Genomic DNA, 13,424 nt, shown 5'->3' with positions numbered 1-13,424 from the left:
GTATATTTCTTATACATCAATATACATGTTCTACTTTTTTTTAATTTGACACAGTTTTTGGTCTTGTCTGATTAGATATCTAAAAATTGGTTTATAGTTATTAATCATATTTTATTGAGAATATGTATATATATATATGCGACTTAGTGCTGTATTCTATTTTTAAATTTCTAAATAAATTGAATTGAATCTTAAAATTTGGATAAGTTTATATACATATATGTATTTCTTCTTGGGTGGCCGTATCTGTTACTATTCATGTTTCATGGTTTAACTTCAATTAATAATACAAAATCATGTTCTAACTATAGTCTAAAATTAGGCATATTCTATGATCTTATATGTTCTCCCCATGTTCTATGTCTCCAACTTTAAGATTAACAACTACTAAAATGCATGTTATGGTTTAATGTTTTAGATAATGAATTATTATTTGTGTGGGTAGAAGATTATAGTTGAAAGCCGTATTTTATAAATATGAAGCTTTTCTTTGAATTATATCCTGAACTCATTATTTAGTGCTACTTTTTGGACTGTTCACTATATTAGTAATTATATGTACATCTAGCTAATGATATTAGAATTGAGAAAATGAGTGTATATAAATATACACGTACAATGGGGAAATGAAATTATAATAGTTACAATAATATACTATGGACTTGGTGCTTTTTATAGAGATCATTGTTACTATGAAAATTATTTGCATTATTTTTTTAATGCGTGTAGATGTGATATTTGATGATGATGCTATTTAAAGATGTGTTATATAAAGATGTGCTATTTGAAGATGTATGATTTAAAGATGTTAAGATGTTAAGACGTTAAGATGATATGAAGTTGTTAAGTCGTCGAGTCGTTATGAAGTCGTCAAGTTGTTAAGATGTCATAGATGTTCATGAAGTTTCTAAGACGTAAGATGTTGAGTCCATGCATACTCATTTAAAGATGAGGGCTCATGCCCTGGAGCTTTTGCTCAACCACGACGATGGAGCTTTTGCTCAACCACGACGATGAGGGCTTATGCCCTAGGAGTATATTTATGCTCAACCACGACGATGAGGGCTTATGCCCTAAAATGGTACCACATACATTTGCATATCAAGATGATTTAAGACGATAAGAGTTGCATAGTCGAGTTGAGTTGAGTCAAGATGATTTAAGACGAAGAGTTGCATAGTCGAGTCGAGTCGTTAAGTTATGAAGTTTTAAAGAAGTATCCAATGATGAATAACATATGTGATGATTGTTTGTGATTATATTTAAGATGATATATGATGTTTATATGTTGATGATATATGATGATGCTTATAAATAATGTTTGATGAAATGTGGTGACGTTTGTGATTAATATTGATGCTATGTGATGATTGTTGGTGACTATTATTTGATGTTATATGATGATGTTTAAGATTAGTAATTGATGATATATGAAGATGTTTATGATTAGTATTATGATAGTTTTATGACTAATATAAGAAGATTAATGATGCTAGTTAATGAAGTTTAAGATGTTAGATATAATTATTGAATTATATGATGTTCACGTTGTTAAGTGTAGTTTATGATTTATATGCTTAATATTATTGTTTGAGAAATCTCACCCCTTTGCTTGAAAATGTTGCTCTTCGTATGGGTAACTTGCAGGCAACCAAGATTAGTTGCGGTCGTGAGTGGACTCCTCACAAGTGTGTGTCTTAGGTGCTCTGATACGTAACGGGATGGGGACTTTGCTATTGTTTTCTATTCCTTACGTATTGTTTTAAGAGATTATGATTAAGTTGTTTGGATTTGAACTAATGAGATGTTTTAGACTTTTTATGAGACTTTTATGATGAGGCCTTTGTGCCAAAGACTATTTTAGATGATGAATAATTCCGCTGCAAAGTATTAATTAATTGTTGATTGAATTTTGAAGAATAAATATTAATTTATTCCATTTATGATTTTTAAGAAATGTGACATTCCGTTTTGCGATGAAAAACTCTGATAATTGTTATGAAATTTTTAAGTTGGGAAAACGGGGTGTTACAATTGGTATCAGAGCAGGTCGGTCCGTCCGGCCAAGTAGATGAGTCGTTGTGTCGTGTCATCATGTTTTGTAGTTAGTAGTTATGTTTTTATGTGATCATGTTTAAGTGACTAACTTGTTGTGATTTTTGTGAAGTTCTATTTTGACATATATGGTTTAAGATGCTGAAGCCAAATTAAATTCATTTTCTCTTATGCTCTGAATTTCAAGGACGAAATTCTTTTAAGTTGGGGAGAGTTGTAACGTCCTCCTTTTATTTAATTATTTTTTTTATTAAGTTGGAATCTATTTATGTGATTTATTTATATATATGAGGTGTTAGTATTTTATTATGTGGCATTATTCTATTATTTATTAGAATATGAGAATTATTAGTGTAAGTAGAATTGAAGGTTAGAATAGAAATAAGAATAAGGTATTGGGTCTAAATAGATTTAGGAAGAGTGATAAGTATTATAAATAAGGAAGCTTAGGTTAGAAAGAGTTTTTACGTTAAACCGCTTTTTGGAGAAAGAGGAGAACTCAGAGAGAGAACCCTAGGAACGAAGAACGCTGCTTTTGATTTCAGAAAAACAATTTAAGGTAAGGGTGAGACTATCTTTCACTAATATTAGGTCTGTGAATCATTAGATTGCATCTAACATGCTTTAGGATGAGTTTGTAAGAGGGGAGTCTCTATTCATCATAAGGGTTGTATAATCATATGGGTAGTGAAGGGTTTTATTTTCTATTGATTTTCATGATCTTTTAATGAATCCATGTTAAATTCGTGTTCTTTTATGTTGCGGTTTATGTTTCTGAATTGTGATGTTCTCATGTTGAATTTGTGATTGAAATATAGTTACGATTAAACCAATAAATTGAACCTGATGATTATATACTTCATCGTTTTTAATGATTCAGTCGGTATGCATAAATTGTTTTGTGAGCCTTTTATTTTGTTTGATTCGTTTTCGATTATATGTGATTAAGAATTTTATTCGTGAGCTGGATCAAATTATCGTGTATATTTCTTATACATCAATATACATGTTCTACTTTTTTTTAATTTGACACAGTTTTTGGTCTTGTCTGATTAGATATCTAAAAATTGGTTTATAGTTATTAATCATATTTTATTGAGAATATGTATATATATATGCGACTTAGTGCTGTATTCTATTTTTAAATTTCTAAATAAATTGAATTGAATCTTAAAATTTGGATAAGTTTATATACATATATGTATTTCTTCTTGGGTGGCCGTATTTGTTACTATTCATGTTTCATGGTTTAACTTCAATTAATAATACAAAATCATGTTCTAACTATAGTCTAAAATTAGGCATATTCTATGATCTTATATGTTCTCCCCATGTTCTATGTCTCCAACTTTAAGATTAACAACTACTAAAATGCATGTTATGGTTTAATGTTTTAGATAATGAATTATTATTTGTGTGGGTAGCAGATTATAGTTGAAAGCCGTATTTTATAAATATGAAGCTTTTCTTTGAATTATATCCTGAACTCATTATTTAGTGCTACTTTTTGGACTGTTCACTATATTAGTAATTATATGTACATCTAGCTAATGATATTAGAATTGAGAAAATGAGTGTATATAAATATACACGTACAATGAGGAAATGAAATTATAATAGTTACAATAATATACTATGGACTTGGTGCTTTTTATAGAGATCATTGTTACTATGAAAATTATTTGCATTATTTTTTTAATGCGTGTAGATGTGATATTTGATGATGATGCTATTTAAAGATGTGTTATATAAAGATGTGCTATTTGAAGATGTATGATTTAAAGATGTTAAGATGTTAAGACGTTAAGATGATATGAAGTTGTTAAGTCGTCGAGTCGTTATGAAGTCGTCAAGTTGTTAAGATGTCATAGATGTTCATGAAGTTTCTAAGACGTAAGATGTTGAGTCCATGCATACTCATTTAAAGATGAGGGCTCATGCCCTGGAGCTTTTGCTCAACCACGACGATGGAGCTTTTGCTCAACCACGACGATGAGGGCTTATGCCCTAGGAGTATATTTATGCTCAACCACGACGATGAGGGCTTATGCCCTAAAATGGTACCACATACATTTGCATATCAAGATGATTTAAGACGATAAGAGTTGCATAGTCGAGTTGAGTTGAGTCAAGATGATTTAAGACGAAGAGTTGCATAGTCGAGTCGAGTCGTTAAGTTATGAAGTTTTAAAGAAGTATCCAATGATGAATAACATATGTGATGATTGTTTGTGATTATATTTAAGATGATATATGATGTTTATATGTTGATGATATATGATGATGCTTATAAATAATGTTTGATGAAATGTGGTGACGTTTGTGATTAATATTGATGCTATGTGATGATTGTTGGTGACTATTATTTGATGTTATATGATGATGTTTAAGATTAGTAATTGATGATATATGAAGATGTTTATGATTAGTATTATGATAGTTTTATGACTAATATAAGAAGATTAATGATGCTAGTTAATGAAGTTTAAGATGTTAGATATAATTATTGAATTATATGATGTTCACGTTGTTAAGTGTAGTTTATGATTTATATGCTTAATATTATTGTTTGAGAAATCTCACCCCTTTGCTTGAAAATGTTGCTCTTCGTATGGGTAACTTGCAGGCAACCAAGATTAGTTGCGGTCGTGAGTGGACTCCTCACAAGTGTGTGTCTTAGGTGCTCTGATACGTAACGGGATGGGGACTTTGCTATTGTTTTCTATTCCTTACGTATTGTTTTAAGAGATTATGATTAAGTTGTTTGGATTTGAACTAATGAGATGTTTTAGACTTTTTATGAGACTTTTATGATGAGGCCTTTGTGCCAAAGACTATTTTAGATGATGAATAATTCCGCTGCAAAGTATTAATTAATTGTTGATTGAATTTTGAAGAATAAATATTAATTTATTCCATTTATGATTTTTAAGAAATGTGACATTCCGTTTTGCGATGAAAAACTCTGATAATTGTTATGAAATTTTTAAGTTGGGAAAACGGGGTGTTACAATTGGTATCAGAGCAGGTCGGTCCGTCCGGCCAAGTAGATGAGTCGTTGTGTCGTGTCATCATGTTTTGTAGTTAGTAGTTATGTTTTTATGTGATCATGTTTAAGTGACTAACTTGTTGTGATTTTTGTGAAGTTCTATTTTGACATATATGGTTTAAGATGCTGAAGCCAAATTAAATTCATTTTCTCTTATGCTCTGAATTTCGAGGACGAAATTCTTTTAAGTTGGGGAGAGTTGTAACGTCCTCCTTTTATTTAATTATTTTTTTTATTAAGTTGGAATCTATTTATGTGATTTATTTATATATATGAGGTGTTAGTATTTTATTATGTGGCATTATTCTATTATTTATTAGAATATGAGAATTATTAGTGTAAGTAGAATTGAAGGTTAGAATAGAAATAAGAATAAGGTATTGGGTCTAAATAGATTTAGGAAGAGTGATAAGTATTATAAATAAGGAAGCTTAGGTTAGAAAGAGTTTTTACGTTAAACCGCTTTTTGGAGAAAGAGGAGAACTCAGAGAGAGAACCCTAGGAACGAAGAACGCTGCTTTTGATTTCAGAAAAACAATTTAAGGTAAGGGTGAGACTATCTTTCACTAATATTAGGTCTGTGAATCATTAGATTGCATCTAACATGCTTTAGGATGAGTTTGTAAGAGGGGAGTCTCTATTCATCATAAGGGTTGTATAATCATATGGGTAGTGAAGGGTTTTATTTTCTATTGATTTTCATGATCTTTTAATGAATCCATGTTAAATTCGTGTTCTTTTATGTTGCGGTTTATGTTTCTGAATTGTGATGTTCTCATGTTGAATTTGTGATTGAAATATAGTTACGATTAAACCAATAAATTGAACCTGATGATTATATACTTCATCGTTTTTAATGATTCAGTCGGTATGCATAAATTGTTTTGTGAGCCTTTTATTTTGTTTGATTCGTTTTCGATTATATGTGATTAAGAATTTTATTCGTGAGCTGGATCAAATTATCGTGTATATTTCTTATACATCAATATACATGTTCTACTTTTTTTTAATTTGACACAGTTTTTGGTCTTGTCTGATTAGATATCTAAAAATTGGTTTATAGTTATTAATCATATTTTATTGAGAATATGTATATATATATGCGACTTAGTGTTGTATTCTATTTTTAAATTTCTAAATAAATTGAATTGAATCTTAAAATTTGGATAAGTTTATATACATATATGTATTTCTTCTTGGGTGGCCGTATTTGTTACTATTCATGTTTCATGGTTTAACTTCAATTAATAATACAAAATCATGTTCTAACTATAGTCTAAAATTAGGCATATTCTATGATCTTATATGTTCTCCCCATGTTCTATGTCTCCAACTTTAAGATTAACAACTACTAAAATGCATGTTATGGTTTAATGTTTTAGATAATGAATTATTATTTGTGTGGGTAGCAGATTATAGTTGAAAGCCGTATTTTATAAATATGAAGCTTTTCTTTGAATTATATCCTGAACTCATTATTTAGTGCTACTTTTTGGACTGTTCACTATATTAGTAATTATATGTACATCTAGCTAATGATATTAGAATTGAGAAAATGAGTGTATATAAATATACACGTACAATGAGGAAATGAAATTATAATAGTTACAATAATATACTATGGACTTGGTGCTTTTTATAGAGATCATTGTTACTATGAAAATTATTTGCATTATTTTTTTAATGCGTGTAGATGTGATATTTGATGATGATGCTATTTAAAGATGTGTTATATAAAGATGTGCTATTTGAAGATGTATGATTTAAAGATGTTAAGATGTTAAGACGTTAAGATGATATGAAGTTGTTAAGTCGTCGAGTCGTTATGAAGTCGTCAAGTTGTTAAGATGTCATAGATGTTCATGAAGTTTCTAAGACGTAAGATGTTGAGTCCATGCATACTCATTTAAAGATGAGGGCTCATGCCCTGGAGCTTTTGCTCAACCACGACGATGGAGCTTTTGCTCAACCACGACGATGAGGGCTTATGCCCTAGGAGTATATTTATGCTCAACCACGACGATGAGGGCTTATGCCCTAAAATGGTACCACATACATTTGCATATCAAGATGATTTAAGACGATAAGAGTTGCATAGTCGAGTTGAGTTGAGTCAAGATGATTTAAGACGAAGAGTTGCATAGTCGAGTCGAGTCGTTAAGTTATGAAGTTTTAAAGAAGTATCCAATGATGAATAACATATGTGATGATTGTTTGTGATTATATTTAAGATGATATATGATGTTTATATGTTGATGATATATGATGATGCTTATAAATAATGTTTGATGAAATGTGGTGACGTTTGTGATTAATATTGATGCTATGTGATGATTGTTGGTGACTATTATTTGATGTTATATGATGATGTTTAAGATTAGTAATTGATGATATATGAAGATGTTTATGATTAGTATTATGATAGTTTTATGACTAATATAAGAAGATTAATGATGCTAGTTAATGAAGTTTAAGATGTTAGATATAATTATTGAATTATATGATGTTCACGTTGTTAAGTGTAGTTTATGATTTATATGCTTAATATTATTGTTTGAGAAATCTCACCCCTTTGCTTGAAAATGTTGCTCTTCGTATGGGTAACTTGCAGGCAACCAAGATTAGTTGCGGTCGTGAGTGGACTCCTCACAAGTGTGTGTCTTAGGTGCTCTGATACGTAACGGGATGGGGACTTTGCTATTGTTTTCTATTCCTTACGTATTGTTTTAAGAGATTATGATTAAGTTGTTTGGATTTGAACTAATGAGATGTTTTAGACTTTTTATGAGACTTTTATGATGAGGCCTTTGTGCCAAAGACTATTTTAGATGATGAATAATTCCGCTGCAAAGTATTAATTAATTGTTGATTGAATTTTGAAGAATAAATATTAATTTATTCCATTTATGATTTTTAAGAAATGTGACATTCCGTTTTGCGATGAAAAACTCTGATAATTGTTATGAAATTTTTAAGTTGGGAAAACGGGGTGTTACAATTGGTATCAGAGCAGGTCGGTCCGTCCGGCCAAGTAGATGAGTCGTTGTGTCGTGTCATCATGTTTTGTAGTTAGTAGTTATGTTTTTATGTGATCATGTTTAAGTGACTAACTTGTTGTGATTTTTGTGAAGTTCTATTTTGACATATATGGTTTAAGATGCTGAAGCCAAATTAAATTCATTTTCTCTTATGCTCTGAATTTCGAGGACGAAATTCTTTTAAGTTGGGGAGAGTTGTAACGTCCTCCTTTTATTTAATTATTTTTTTTATTAAGTTGGAATCTATTTATGTGATTTATTTATATATATGAGGTGTTAGTATTTTATTATGTGGCATTATTCTATTATTTATTAGAATATGAGAATTATTAGTGTAAGTAGAATTGAAGGTTAGAATAGAAATAAGAATAAGGTATTGGGTCTAAATAGATTTAGGAAGAGTGATAAGTATTATAAATAAGGAAGCTTAGGTTAGAAAGAGTTTTTACGTTAAACCGCTTTTTGGAGAAAGAGGAGAACTCAGAGAGAGAACCCTAGGAACGAAGAACGCTGCTTTTGATTTCAGAAAAACAATTTAAGGTAAGGGTGAGACTATCTTTCACTAATATTAGGTCTGTGAATCATTAGATTGCATCTAACATGCTTTAGGATGAGTTTGTAAGAGGGGAGTCTCTATTCATCATAAGGGTTGTATAATCATATGGGTAGTGAAGGGTTTTATTTTCTATTGATTTTCATGATCTTTTAATGAATCCATGTTAAATTCGTGTTCTTTTATGTTGCGGTTTATGTTTCTGAATTGTGATGTTCTCATGTTGAATTTGTGATTGAAATATAGTTACGATTAAACCAATAAATTGAACCTGATGATTATATACTTCATCGTTTTTAATGATTCAGTCGGTATGCATAAATTGTTTTGTGAGCCTTTTATTTTGTTTGATTCGTTTTCGATTATATGTGATTAAGAATTTTATTCGTGAGCTGGATCAAATTATCGTGTATATTTCTTATACATCAATATACATGTTCTACTTTTTTTTAATTTGACACAGTTTTTGGTCTTGTCTGATTAGATATCTAAAAATTGGTTTATAGTTATTAATCATATTTTATTGAGAATATGTATATATATATGCGACTTAGTGCTGTATTCTATTTTTAAATTTCTAAATAAATTGAATTGAATCTTAAAATTTGGATAAGTTTATATACATATATGTATTTCTTCTTGGGTGGCCGTATTTGTTACTATTCATGTTTCATGGTTTAACTTCAATTAATAATACAAAATCATGTTCTAACTATAGTCTAAAATTAGGCATATTCTATGATCTTATATGTTCTCCCCATGTTCTATGTCTCCAACTTTAAGATTAACAACTACTAAAATGCATGTTATGGTTTAATGTTTTAGATAATGAATTATTATTTGTGTGGGTAGCAGATTATAGTTGAAAGCCGTATTTTATAAATATGAAGCTTTTCTTTGAATTATATCCTGAACTCATTATTTAGTGCTACTTTTTGGACTGTTCACTATATTAGTAATTATATGTACATCTAGCTAATGATATTAGAATTGAGAAAATGAGTGTATATAAATATACACGTACAATGAGGAAATGAAATTATAATAGTTACAATAATATACTATGGACTTGGTGCTTTTTATAGAGATCATTGTTACTATGAAAATTATTTGCATTATTTTTTTAATGCGTGTAGATGTGATATTTGATGATGATGCTATTTAAAGATGTGTTATATAAAGATGTGCTATTTGAAGATGTATGATTTAAAGATGTTAAGATGTTAAGACGTTAAGATGATATGAAGTTGTTAAGTCGTCGAGTCGTTATGAAGTCGTCAAGTTGTTAAGATGTCATAGATGTTCATGAAGTTTCTAAGACGTAAGATGTTGAGTCCATGCATACTCATTTAAAGATGAGGGCTCATGCCCTGGAGCTTTTGCTCAACCACGACGATGGAGCTTTTGCTCAACCACGACGATGAGGGCTTATGCCCTAGGAGTATATTTATGCTCAACCACGACGATGAGGGCTTATGCCCTAAAATGGTACCACATACATTTGCATATCAAGATGATTTAAGACGATAAGAGTTGCATAGTCGAGTTGAGTTGAGTCAAGATGATTTAAGACGAAGAGTTGCATAGTCGAGTCGAGTCGTTAAGTTATGAAGTTTTAAAGAAGTATCCAATGATGAATAACATATGTGATGATTGTTTGTGATTATATTTAAGATGATATATGATGTTTATATGTTGATGATATATGATGATGCTTATAAATAATGTTTGATGAAATGTGGTGACGTTTGTGATTAATATTGATGCTATGTGATGATTGTTGGTGACTATTATTTGATGTTATATGATGATGTTTAAGATTAGTAATTGATGATATATGAAGATGTTTATGATTAGTATTATGATAGTTTTATGACTAATATAAGAAGATTAATGATGCTAGTTAATGAAGTTTAAGATGTTAGATATAATTATTGAATTATATGATGTTCACGTTGTTAAGTGTAGTTTATGATTTATATGCTTAATATTATTGTTTGAGAAATCTCACCCCTTTGCTTGAAAATGTTGCTCTTCGTATGGGTAACTTGCAGGCAACCAAGATTAGTTGCGGTCGTGAGTGGACTCCTCACAAGTGTGTGTCTTAGGTGCTCTGATACGTAACGGGATGGGGACTTTGCTATTGTTTTCTATTCCTTACGTATTGTTTTAAGAGATTATGATTAAGTTGTTTGGATTTGAACTAATGAGATGTTTTAGACTTTTTATGAGACTTTTATGATGAGGCCTTTGTGCCAAAGACTATTTTAGATGATGAATAATTCCGCTGCAAAGTATTAATTAATTGTTGATTGAATTTTGAAGAATAAATATTAATTTATTCCATTTATGATTTTTAAGAAATGTGACATTCCGTTTTGCGATGAAAAACTCTGATAATTGTTATGAAATTTTTAAGTTGGGAAAACGGGGTGTTACAATTGGTATCAGAGCAGGTCGGTCCGTCCGGCCAAGTAGATGAGTCGTTGTGTCGTGTCATCATGTTTTGTAGTTAGTAGTTATGTTTTTATGTGATCATGTTTAAGTGACTAAATTGTTGTGATTTTTGTGAAGTTCTATTTTGACATATATGGTTTAAGATGCTGAAGCCAAATTAAATTCATTTTCTCTTATGCTCTGAATTTCGAGGACGAAATTCTTTTAAGTTGGGGAGAGTTGTAACGTCCTCCTTTTATTTAATTATTTTTTTTATTAAGTTGGAATCTATTTATGTGATTTATTTATATATATGAGGTGTTAGTATTTTATTATGTGGCATTATTCTATTATTTATTAGAATATGAGAATTATTAGTGTAAGTAGAATTGAAGGTTAGAATAGAAATAAGAATAAGGTATTGGGTCTAAATAGATTTAGGAAGAGTGATTAGTATTATAAATAAGGAAGCTTAGGTTAGAAAGAGTTTTTACGTTAAACCGCTTTTTGGAGAAAGAGGAGAACTCAGAGAGAGAACCCTAGGAACGAAGAACGCTGCTTTTGATTTCAGAAAAACAATTTAAGGTAAGGGTGAGACTATCTTTCACTAATATTAGGTCTGTGAATCATTAGATTGCATCTAACATGCTTTAGGATGAGTTTGTAAGAGGGGAGTCTCTATTCATCATAAGGGTTGTATAATCATATGGGTAGTGAGTCTCTATTCATCAAGGATACACCATATCTATGAATGATGTAATTGTCATAGGGGACAACCATGGTGGTGGTGAGAATCTTTATCTTATATCTATGTGAAGTAACCCTCGTACTACCCACATTGGGTATCAAATGGAAGTTTGCTATCACATACACACGATTCTCGTGAAAGACCCTTCCAAGACGTTCCATACATAGAGTTGGAAGATAGGCTTGAATCTTATTGCCCTGCATTTCACGTTGAAAGGTTAAACATAAAAGACTTGGACTGAAAAACTCTACAGAACGATCGGTCAACCTTCTGAAACAAAAAAAAAGATACAAACTTAACTTACATCTTCATCAAGGAAAACCATGTTAAAGTGATATAATCCTCTCCGACATTAACACACTCCAGTGCCTCCACAAGCGAACCACCCTGACCTTCACCTTCCATTTGGTTCTCTCAGGACCAAGGTTCACAATAGCATTGACACAAACAACCATGATAGGGACGAAAGTAAGATCCAAAACTTGAGAGAAATCTAGTGCTAAAAAAGTAAGGAATGGTGGTATGAGTTCTGTTAAGTTAACCACACAGGCGTGATATATATAGAAGTAAGGAAATGTGTAACCACTTGCAAGTAAGTAGAGCTAAAAAGAAAGCCTCTCTCTCTCTCTCTCTCTCTCTCTCTCTCTCTCTCATCAAACTAAAAAAATAAATTAGTTTTTCAGAAGGAAAAGAAGAAAATCAAAGTCAACATATAAATGATAGATGGTTACTTACAAAGATGTGACAACACTCTTGGATGAATTACCTAAGCATGGTTCTCATGTGCAACCTCTATTGAGAAGTAGGAAAAATCAACCACTACAAATAGCCAAGGTCACAAGTTACATATAAAAAGTAAGTAAAAAATTATAAGTAAAAAATCAAACACTCAATTAGAAAATATAGGTTAGCTAATAGCTTCATAGAAGATATTAAAAATAGCTAAACACACAAAAATTTGGCATGACATACAATCTCTAAAAATGATTTCTCAATGTCACTTTTAAAATAATATATCAGGTTTAAACATTTAAGTGTAATCTGCAAAAAATAAACTTGGGTTGACATGTTTAACGCGTACACCCTTTTGTACGACCCTAAATGATCTCAGTTAACTAAATAGCAGGTTCGTGTCGCACACCAAATAAAATGTGGTCACGCAAACTATTCAGAGCACCACAAAGTTGTGTACAAACTAAGGGTGTAAACCATTGGAGGTTTATAAAAAAATTTGAATTAAACTAAATAAAATTTCAGTTACACTAAAAAAATTTAAATAGAACAAACTAAAGATAGTGTCAAGATCATTTTTTACACTACACCAAGACCAAAAAACCAAACGCAAAACCGTAAGTAAAGGTTAAAACTTGGTTCATAAATTTACCAGAAACCGTTTGATCAATTATGAAGTGAAGATGGGCTTCGGAAAAATTGAAAAGTGATACCGCAACCACCATATTTGAATAACAACAATCGACATGACACACTGAGCAGTTTAAGCAGACCACCAATCACAAATTTCGAGTCTTGATCGGAACAATAATG

General features: G+C 30.6%; 1 pseudogene; it reads right to left on the bottom strand.

The window, feature by feature from the left end:
* Positions 1–12,284, bottom strand: part of LOC146954593 (uncharacterized) — a 48,211-nt pseudogene extending 35,927 nt beyond the window's left edge.
* Between the last annotated feature and the right edge of the window lie 1,140 nt (positions 12,285–13,424).

The sequence above is a fragment of the Medicago sativa genome, chromosome 1 (genome assembly GCF_051527215.1).
Source record: "Medicago sativa cultivar Bolivia chromosome 1, Bolivia_mono, whole genome shotgun sequence".
NCBI classification, from domain to species: Eukaryota; Viridiplantae; Streptophyta; class Magnoliopsida; order Fabales; family Fabaceae; genus Medicago; species Medicago sativa.
The sequence above is the reverse complement of the archived record's forward strand: the minus strand, read 5'-3'. Positions and strand labels throughout refer to the sequence as shown.